General features: G+C 35.8%; 1 pseudogene; it reads right to left on the bottom strand.

The window, feature by feature from the left end:
• Positions 1 to 3,081: 3,081 nt before the first annotated feature.
• Positions 3,082 to 3,197, bottom strand: LOC120607528 (uncharacterized; annotated as a pseudogene).
• Between the last annotated feature and the right edge of the window lie 8,630 nt (positions 3,198 to 11,827).

Genomic DNA, 11,827 nt, shown 5'->3' with positions numbered 1-11,827 from the left:
GGTGACCCACCTGGTCACCACTTATGAAGCCTAAGTGAAGAGAATAAAAGGATACTGTCTACATAGGAACAGTGAACCATACTGAATTAATTCATAATCCATGAATATAACTGTTCAGAGAGGTAAGTGCACATAGCCCTATGCTGTTTTCTTAAAGTAAGGCACGCCTATACTTAGAAACATAAACCGTAAAGAGTAGGTGTAGGAAAATCCAAAAGAAGACACTTGTCGAGGGGGTTTTGAGAGGAACACTCACTACTCCCTGAACTTTGTTCAATATCCAGGTCATTAATCTTATCGTGCTACTAAGCATTTAGCATCTTTTAAAACATCAAAACCATTAGCAGTCCTCTCAGTCACACATGACTTACACAAAATACAAATCACACATAATGGATTTACCAAATTAGGTTTCCACAAAAAAGAAAAACTGATAACTGACTTCTTTCATCATTCTTCTGAGTGTTAAAGATCATAGCTCTCGTGATCAGGTCAGATTTCCTTAAATTCCTTAAATAGCCCCACAATATCACATCTTTAAAATCTAATTATTACTGTTATGTTATAAACCATTTTAAAAATACTAACGCTACTGATTTAAATTTAAATAATTTCCCCCTTTTCTGAGGTTACCTCCTAAGATTGCAGCAATTTTACCAGATATGATATTTATACCTGTTTTGTCCAATAGAGCAGCCAGTAGCCACATATGGCTATTTAAATTTAAATTAATTAAATTTAATTTAAAATCCAGTTCCGCTAGCCACACTTCAAGAGCTCAATAGCTACATATAGCTGGTGGCTACTATATGGACACAATAAATAAAGAATATTTCTACCCCTACAGATGTTTCTTTTGAATAGAGCTGGTCTATACCCTCTTCAGGTTGTAGTCATCCTATTAGACTCAAAAGAAGAAACACGAGCTACCTTAAAAAAGCTAAATTTGCAAGATTTGGGGCATTAGCTTATTAGCACTTGGTTGAGACATGGGACCTGGTTGTACAGTCCAAAGAGAGTCAAACCTAAGCCTCCAGACATTGGTCTGGGCTTCTTTTCAAATAAAATTTCACTCATTACATCAGTGGGATTGATTTCCTATAAAATTCAGATTCTTGACATTTCATCTTTTTCCCAGATATGACGTCCTCTTTATCCCACAAGCTCAGAATTACCTAATGAATTGATTACCATTGTGATCTATTGACCTACTCTCTTAGTATTATTGAAATTTTAAGTGGGCCTTGTCAGAATCTCATTATAATTAGCAAAAACTTCTAAATGAGAGATAGAGTCTGTGCAGTCACCTCTCCTCTTTGGGAAACTTAGCTAGTTTACCGTCTTAGAACTCACTTTGGTTCTACTGTAGATGACCACTGATGCAGAACAACTGCTGACCCTTTATCAACCAGGTTCTTCTGATTGACCCATGGTCTCCAATGGCCCTCCTTGTTCTTGGTACATTTCTGATTTTTCCAGAATTCTTGGCTCACTTGAATGTTTGTATTCATTCTTTCTTGCTCATAGAGATTAAAACACTAAATGTCGTTAATAATCCAACATGTGTATAAAAAGCAGCAAGGACTCTAAATGTTACTATTCTGCTTATTTAAAATAATGAAAATTAGGCATCTCCAATTACATCTATTCTTTCTTTTGTATTACAACTGCTTTTTGTACATTCTATATTAACTTTTTCTCTTTTGAGTATCATCAGGAACTTATGAACTTCTGTGTATTTAATTTATTCCAAATAATTACAATTACAACCATTTGTATTCTTTCTGTTCAAATTGTCACAACTTGATGAATAGGAGCCTCTTTAAGTCTTTTCAGCCAAATATATTGGAAATTATCTTCACTTCCGGAAAACAATGAAATCTTCCAGAATCATTCTGATTTTTCTTATTTCTTTAAGTGAAGAATGATACTAGAGACCAAAATCTAGGTACTAATTGAGATTTCTTGATGGTAAAGTGTTTCTGCTACTGCTGGGTCACTTTCATTAACAGAGCTTGAAATATATTTCTTATTAAGGCCATAAATTCACACTTAATTTTTTTCAGTTGAGCATTTATTTGCTATATTCCATTCTCCTAATAATAGAATGTTTCATTTACCACTAAGACTTACTAACATTACTGAACAAAACAAATTTAAATCGTCTCTCAAAAGGTCATTTTTCCCCATAAAGGCCATTTGATATAATTTTTAGGAGAAAATAAAATTCTTTCCTCCAACGCTTGTTTCCATTCTAGCAGGCAAGTTTATTTGGGCTATCCTTCTTGCTATAAATAACCAAAAGTAATGAGCAAAATATTTCTAAAAACTTCTTATAAGCATTGTCGAGCCACCAGGAAAAGTAAGGAATTATCCAGCCAAAACTAAAGGAAATGCAAGAATTCAGGGTAGTAAGTGAAGTACTGAAGTTACTGATGCCCAAAGGCCTATTCAAATTCTGGCAACCTTGGACTTTGGTTTTGACAGTTTTGAGGGCAAGAGCTCAGAAACCAAAGCATATCTAAGACTGGGTGTCTAATTAGAGACCTTCTATATATACCAGGCATAACGCTTAAAGGGCTACTTCCTCAAAATAAGGGTGAACCAAAAGTAAATTACCCTCAGGTACTGGAAGCCCTAATTCACATCACCTAAGCCATCCTAAAAAAAAATAAGCCATACATTTAATTAAAATAGTCCCAGACTGATAATGGCCCTAGACACCTGAAAATTAAAAGGAGGAAGGGAGGGAGAGATGGGAGAGATGGGAACAGAGGGGGAGAGAGCAGGAGAGAAGGAGAGAGACGGGGAGAGAGGGAGATGGAGGGAGAGGGAGAGAGAACTTTGGAGAAAGACATCTAGGCCAGAGGTTAGCAAACTATAGCCACAGGCCAAAGCCAGACCATAGCCTGTTTTTGTAAGACCCATGAAATAAAAGTAGTTGTCATTCCATTTTAAGGCCTGTTAAAATAAGGAGAAGAAGAAGAAAGAGAAGAAAAGAAGGAGTGACAGAGACTTTATGTAGCCTGCAAAGCCTAAATTACTTATGATATGTTTTTTTTAATTTATTATTAATATTTATGTCTACAGCACCTGGTCTTCCTGGATGGTCTCCCATCCAAGTACTAACCAGGCCCGACCCTGCTTAGTTTCTGAGATCAGACATCGGGTTTGTTCAGGGTAGCATGGCCATAGACCATGGACTGTGGCTCCACTGAGGCACAAACCCAGGATGTCCTGCATGTAAAGCAGACATGCTAACCTCTACGCTATGGAACCATGTCCATGATATGGTTCTTTACAGAAAATGTTTGCCAGTCTCTGTCCTTGCCTTCATCTTAGGACATTGAGCAGTATATAATCACAGATAAATGAGAGCACAAAGAATCAATGTACCATAAGTAAAATCAGCAGACATCACAGACAGCAAAACAAAATCTACAAATGCTTCCAGAACTGGTATTATAAGAAAACTCTAAGAAAATTATGATTAATATTTTTTAAAATAAAAGACAAGGTTTATAAGATATAGGTGGTAAAGAATAAAATATAGTGACTTAGAGGAAAGATAAAATATAGAATGACTCAGAAGATATGAAAAAGAATCAATTGGAACTTTTGAAAAATGAACTAAAGTTAACATCCCAACAAATCTGTTTAGACACGTTAGGATCTGACATGTTGAAATGAGAATTAAGTGAATTAGAAGATAAGTCAGAAAAGATGCAGAGACACAAGTGTGGAAGATATAGTAAACAGGTTAAGAGCTGTGGGGAATAAATTGAGATGGTCTATTATATGTTTCCTGTTTCCTGTTCCAGAAAGAGATGAAAGAGAGAAAATGGGTGAGAGAAGTATTTCAAGAGGAAATGGTTGACAATTTTCCAGAACAGATAAACAATACCAATCCACATATAAAAGAAGCCAAACAAATCCCAAGCAGAATCCCAGTACACAACTAGACACATCATAAGGAAACTACCAAACACCAAAGACAATGAAAAAAAATCTGAAAAGCAAACAGATGTTCATAGCAGCATTATTCACAGTGGCCAAGACATGGAAACAACTGCAGTATCCTTTGATAGATGATTGGATAAAGAAGATATGGTACATATACACAATGGAATATTACTCGGCCATAAAAAAAAAAAAGATGAAATAGTGCCACTTGCAAAAATATAAATGAATCCTGAGATTCTCATGCTAAGTGAAATAAGCCAGACAGAAAAAGTTGAAAATCACATGATTTCATTTACATGTGGAATATAAAACTAAAAGCAACAAACGAACAAGGCAAAGAGACTAATAGACACAGACAACAGTGTAGTGGTTACGAGAGAGAAGCAGGGGAAGGAGGAGGTAGATAAGGGTAAAGGGTGTCAAATATATGGTGATAGGAAATTTAACTTTGAGAAGTGAACACACAATGCAATATACATATGATGTATTTTGAGTTGTACATTTGAAATCTATGTAATTTTGTTAACCAGTATCACCCCCAATAAATTTAATTTTTTAAAAAGTTTCATTGTTTTTTTTTAAAAGATACTCAAATAGACTCAGTGTTGACTTCTAAACAATGAAAACCAAACTAGAATAGTATAGCCAACGATAATGTCTTTCAAAAATTAAGGTAAAATACATTTCCAAATAAACAAAAATGGAAAGAATTTGCCACCAGTGAACTCACACTAAAGAAAATTCTGCAGGTTGCATTTCAAACAGAAGGAAAGTGATCCAAGATGAATAATCTGAGATTCAAGAAGAAATAAGAAAATTGACAATCTCTAGTGTTGATGAAGATGTGGAACAACTCCAGTTGGAGTTCTCACACATAGCTAGTGGGATTGTAAAATGATACAACGACTTTAGAAAACAGTTTGTTACTTCACTACAAAATTAAATATATACTTACCATACAACCCAGTAATTCTAGTCCTCATTATGTACCCAATATAAATGCAAATATGTTACATTTGTAGCCGAATGTTCTAACAGCTTTATTGATAATAGTCAAAAACTAGAAGCTCAATTGTCCATCATTTGGAGAGTGAATAACAAATGTGGTATAACCATACAATTCTCAATAAAAAGTAATGAATGTCCATCACCATATATTTGAACCCCTTTACCTTCTTCATCCTCCCCCCATGCCCCTTCCCCTCTGATAACTACCATTCTGCTGTCTGTATCTGAGTTCATTTTTTTGTTTGTTTTGTTTTTGTTTGTTCATTTATTTTTTTCTTTCCCACATGAGTGAATTTACAATAAGTAAATAAAAGTGAATTTAAAATTGTTTTAAAAAAGTAATGAACTGCTGACACATGCAACAAAACAAATGAGCAAAAGAAGACAGACACAAAAGAGTATATCCTGTCTATTCCATCTATATGAAGTTCCAAAAGGCAGAATTAATCTATAGAAAAAGCAGACTATTGACTGCCTGAGGTCAGGGATAGAAAAAAATTGACTGCAAAGGGCATGAGGGATATTTGGGGGTAATAGTAATGTTCTTCATCTTAATTGTGGTGGTGGTTACATGGGTGTAAAACCCATCAAACTGTACACTTAAAATGGATGTATTTCACTGTATGTAAATTATACTACAGTAAAGTGGTTTGAAAAAAGAAAAAAAAATAACACTTATGATAGCAACAAAAAACATCAGTTACCTAACAATAAATCTAACAAATATGTTTCTCTATACTGAAAACTATAAATGAGAAAAATTCATCTTTAAATAAAAGAATAATGTGGGATATTAAATATTCTTCATAGCTTCTCCCATGAAGAGGTAGACTGTACTTCTCAACTTGTTGAATCTGAGTGGCCTTGTAATTTTCTTTGACCAACAGAATGTGGTGGAAATGATGTTGTGTGAGTTCCAGAGCATAGGCTTCAAGAGGCCACCTTTGGCCTCTGGAGCACTCCCTTGAGATTACCATGTTAAAAAAAAAAAAAAGTACTTGCCTACATGTGAGACACCAAGGCATCCCAACTGACAGCCTGTACCAACTGCCAGATGTATGAGTGAGGCCATCCTGGACCTCCCAGCCCAGCCCATCCACAGGATCATAAACAATAATACATTATTGCTTTTTTAAGCCGCTAAATTTTGGGGTGTTTTGTTACACAGAAATAGATAATTAATAGAAGTGATATGCTATGTGCACGCATTGAAGATTATTTTAAAGACATCAATCTTTACCAAACAGATCTATAGAGCCAATACAACTCCAATAAAAATACCGATGTGTTAATTTTGTGGCAAGCTAAATTCTAAAAATAATTTGATAATGTCAAGGGCCCAAAATATCGATGTCACTTGTAAAGAACAAAGTGTAGGAACTTACTCTGAGATATCAGAGTTTTTTATAGCCCTACAGTAATGAAGAGAGTGTAGTAAGTTACAAGATTTAAACAAACCAATGGAAAAGAATAGAGAGCCCAGAAACGCACATGCATGTGCACACACACACATGATGACAATTGCAGCGACAATGACATTAAAGAGAACTGGAGAAAGAATAGTTTTTTAAATAAATGGTACTTAGTTAATTGGATATTCATATAGGAAAAAATCAAACTTGATCTCTATCTCATAACATATACCAAAATGAATTCCAGATCAGTTATGGATCCAAATGCAAAGAAATAATAGCACTTTTAGATGATAATATAGGAGGAAATCTTCACAATATTGGGGTAGAGAAAAACTTCATAAATAGGACATAAAAAGTACTAACCCTAAAGAAAAGATTTATAATTTGACTACATTAGTTTAAGAGCACCTCTTCCTCAAAAGACACCATGAAAAAAGCAAACTACAGAATGGGAGAAAATATTTGCAACGACATAACTGACAAAGGGTTTGTATCCAGAATAGCTACAAATCAATAAGAAAAAGACTATGAAAAAGAAAAATGAGAAAAAAAAAATTGAACAGACACATCACAAAAGGGGGAAAAGAAACGGGGAACAGCATATGAAACAGTTTTCAACATCATTGTTAATGGGAAAAATACAAATTAAAATATGAGATGCCACCACATGCCCTATATATAACACAACAGTTCTACTTCTCCTAGAAACATATCTAACAGAAAGTATATATAGTATGCCAGTGTTCCTGGCAGCTTTACCTGTAATGACAAACTAGAAATAAATTTCCATCAACAACAGAATGCATAAATGTATTACAGTATATTCAAATAGTGAAATATTACACAGTAATGAAAGATGAAAAATGACAGCTACATGCAAGATGGATAATTTTACAAACATAATGTTTAGTGAAAGAAGTTATACCCAAAAGCAAACATCCTTTCCTCCATACATTTAAGAATGAAAAAAGGGCAAAACTAAACTTTAGGATTCAGGAACATGAGTTTAAGTGGTAAAGTTATAAAGAAAAGCAAAGAGATGATTACTGTAAAAGTCAGGATAAATGTTACCTTTGGCAGAAGGGAAAGAATAGTAATTGGAAGGAGATACACAAGGGCTTGGAAAGGCGGTGGGGGTGAGAGCTAAGAATGTTTTATTTTCTTGATGAGGCCAGTAGTTACACAAGTGTTTGTGATAAATCACTGAGTTCTATACATATATACTGTTTAGCACGTGTTGTAGACCATAATAAACACTGTTAAGTAAAATAAAAAGAGGAATTAGCCTTTGCACCAGCAAGCTGGATGGCAGAATGTAATAGAACAATGCCTTTAAAAGTCTAAGAAATCATTTTCAACATAGATTGGTACAGCCAGACAAGTTATTTATCAAATGTATGGGCTGTATAAAAATATTATCAGACATATATGAACAAAAAAATAGTTTACCTTCAACAATTCTTTCCAAGAAAGTTTCTCGAAGATATACTTCAGCAAGACAGGAGTAAATCAAGAATGAAGTATCAGCAAAAGTTCATTGCCACCAATCTAATGCCAACAGGAGTCCTTAATTCAGGATGTGGTAAAAGGAGAAACTTTATGCAGATAAACAGTTTGCAAACCAGGGAAATGCAACTCTAAGATAAAGAAAGTTCTCATCCCATCACTGATTGGTCCATTTCTATGCAAATGAGAAATCCAAATCTACATAATCTGATTGGTCCAAATTGCACTGTCCTAATTGGTCAGAATCACACATTCTAATAGGTCATTATGGTACTGCTCTGATTGGTCAATAAAGATGCAAATGAGAATATAGGTATGCAGTTCTGATTGGATGAGGCAGATCTCAGCCTATTGGTTGTAAGAAGATTCCAGGAACTCCCATATAAGGGTTGGCTCAGATGGCAGGAGCCCAATGCAGCTCAATCTGAGGCTTTTTCCCTGAAATGCAGTGTGCACAAGAGGCCTCTGCCAGCTATGGTTGCTAGACTTCGGTTAGGAATTTGAGCTTAATTAATCACAAGTAGTCCTTCTTGGCAGGTTATTCCTACTCTAGGTCAACAGGAAAAACATTGATTTATAGAAATAGCCACATAATCCATGAATACGGTGAAGAGAAGTTGTAGAAAGATGTCAGAACAACCAGTCTAAACTGGAGTAAGGGGACTAAAGTCCTAGGAGGAAGTACTCTAGAGAAACATTTTCCTCAATAGGAGTTCTGATGCTGTAACTAGTTTAGAAAACTAGAGTGAAAGAAAAAGAAAAGTGATTTTTAAAACTTAAATTGAGGTGAGAAAATTAAAATCATAGTTGATCAATTGGCTGTACAAGGAATAAAGTCTTTGTCATAATCATATAAACAGCCTCAATAATGTAAACACTTTGTCTTTAATTTCTAGAATTAACCTAGCACTAAAGCATGAATACTATAGTTACAGAAATTATTGTAAATATCATTGACTTTGACAACATAAAAGTTAAGTGTATAAATGACAGAACTTGGGGTATGGAAGAGGGAAAAGAAGTGAAGGAAAGAATACTAATATCCTCATCATACAAAGGAGAGAATCAAAAGATATTGCCTCTATTTACTCGAACAAGAAATAAAGTCATGGCCTTCCATGATCTATTCCCTGTCTGCCTTCTTAATCTAGTCTTAAACCCTCTCACATTGTCTCCTGTATACTCTATTGACTTTCAGTGCCTCAGATGTCCTGTCTCTGTTCAAACATGAGTCATTGACAACTGGAATGTTCTATCCTCTTTTTTTCTCATTCAATAATCTTCATCCTCCAGATCTCACATCAAGCATCACTTCCTCAGGGAAGCCTTCCCTGACTCCAGACTAGATCAGGTTAACCTGCTAAATACTCCTATAGTGCACTGCACCTTCTTTTTCATTGCTCCGATCAGAGTAACTCATGTTTATGTATCAGTCATCTTTGCCACAATAATGCTGCATAACAACCATCACCAAAGTAGTATGCAACAATAAATATTTGTTCTCATATTTCTATGAGTTGCTTGGCGGTTCAGCTGATATGAGATGGGCTTGGTAGGACTCACTCATGAATGTGTGGTTAGTTGCAGGTCAGGGAGGCAGGTTTGCTGACCTTTGCTGGATTCTCTCAAATCTAGGGCTTTGTCTGGGATAGTCTTTCTCCAACAGGATAACCAGAATCATTCTTAGTGCCAGCATTCCAAGAGAATGAGTAGACAGGCACAAGACCTCTGGAGATATGGGCTCAGAACTGTCACATCATTGCTTCTGTCTCATTCTGTTGGCTGAAGCAAATGCAAGGCTAGTTCAGATTCAAGGCGTGGGAAATAGAATTATCTGTTGTTGGGAGGGCTGCAAAGTCACATTACAAAGGGTGTGGGTACAGGAAAGGGTAGTAACTGCGCCCCCTTTTTTTATTGTGTTAAAATACACATAACAAAATTTACACTTAATGATTTTTGAGTGTACAGTTCAGTGTTACTAAATACATTCACTTTTTGTGCAGTCATCACCACCATTCATCCCTATAACTCTTTTTATCTTGTAAAACTGAAACTCTATGCCTATTAAACAATAACTCTCCCATCTTCCCTCCTCTCAGCCCCTGTCAATCACCATTAACATTTTCTGTCTCTATGATTTGGACTACTCTAAATACCTCATATAATGGAATCATACAATGTTTGTCTTTTTGTGATTAGCTTACTTCATCTAGTATATGTCCTCAAGGTTCATCCATGTCATAGCATCTGTCAGAATTTCCTTCCTTTCTAAGGCTGAATAATATTCCATTGTATGTATACGACACATTTTGCTTATTTTGGATGGATACTTGGGTTGCTTCCACATTTTGGCTATTGCAAATAATGCTGCTATGAACATGATATACAAATATCTCTTCGAGATCTCGCTTTCAATTATTTTGAGTATATACAGAAATGGAATTGCTGGATCCTATGATATTTCTATTTTTAATTCTTTTAGGCACTTCCATAATGTTTTCTACAGCAGCTAAACTATTTTACATTCAGAACTGGGCCCATTTTTGCAATCCATCTACTACAGGGTGATTTATCTGATTAATGTCTGTTTCTCCCAGCAATATAAGGGCAGGAATTATGTTTTGTTTGTTCACTATTTTATCCTCAATGGCTACCACGAGTGCCTGACATATAATAGTTACTCAATAACTATTTTAAATATGTGCCTGACAATTTTAATATCTGAGCTGTATTTCTCTTGTCTTTTTTTTTTTTTTAAGGGATATCAGCCATATTATCAAGTTTACTTACATGCTTGGTTTACTTTGACTTCATGTTGGATGTTGTATTAGAAAAATTGTTTATAGGTATAACTCGAGGTCTCAGATGATAACTTCCACTAGAGAAAATTTATGTTTGCTTTTGCGTGGTGCTGGAGGTGGGTAGGAATCCAGGACCATTTTAATCCAGTTGCAGGAACTAAGATTTTTCCAGGCCACAGAGATGGGCTGCAGCCCGGGAAGAGCTGGGTAAACTCTCAGATACAAGACTGTTTTTAATACGTCTAGCTTTTCTCATTGTCTTTAGCAAGAGGATTGACCCTCTATTACTAGAGGTGAAAATTCTCCATCAATAAATATTTGTTCAATGAGACACTAAATAAATCAAAATGGTCACCATTCTTGGCCTTCTTGCAATATTTAATACTATGGGAGAAATGAAAACGTTGCAACTTTCAAAGATGCCTGCAGCTGTTTCTGCATTCTAGGGGTGGCAGCAAAATTCATCTTTGGGAGAACACTTCTTTTGTTTGGGAAAATGTCTTAATGAGCCTCTTGGGTATGCAAAGGTGAGGCCTAGAAATTAGTCTGGAAGGAGAGGTTGAGACAATGATCTGTGCTGACAGAAAATGTAAAATGTTCCTGGCCTGCAGAAATTGTAATGATGCAAACAAAATTTTTGCTTTCTTGGGTGGGAATAAATGGGGAATTTGGGGCCCCGGGGCTTAGAGAAAAGAGGATTCTGGGTTTAGCAGACTCTGCTATAGGAAGAGCTTAAGACCCCTTGTGCTCAAATTCCTCTGTGTTACATTCAAGTCTCTGCTTCTTTGTTATTTCTGCAGGTTGGTGTCTGAGGCATTGAACCGGTAACAACTGGGACAACCTGAGGGTGTAGCAGCATCTCAGTGGAGGAGCCTAGTTCCCACATTCCACAAGCCCAGAGCAGCAGTTTAGAGCTGGCAGCTGCATATGGCACCCAAGCTATAAGCCTCAGTTATTGACAACTCCTGTCACCCCCTCTATATCCAATTGCTCCCTTAATACTGGTCATTTTATTCCTTAAATAGTTCTCAAATCTTTCCCCTCCTCACCAGCCCATAGCTCTTGCCCTTCAGGCCTCACCATGTCTGATCTGGACAACTGGCAGTAGCCTTAAGTCAACCTCCAGGTTCTTCT

The sequence above is a fragment of the Pteropus medius genome, unplaced genomic scaffold (genome assembly GCF_902729225.1).
Source record: "Pteropus medius unplaced genomic scaffold, Ma_sr-lr_union100, whole genome shotgun sequence".
Taxonomy (NCBI): Eukaryota; Metazoa; Chordata; class Mammalia; order Chiroptera; family Pteropodidae; genus Pteropus; species Pteropus medius.
Note: the sequence above shows the minus strand (reverse complement) of the source record. Positions and strands in the feature narration are given on the sequence as shown.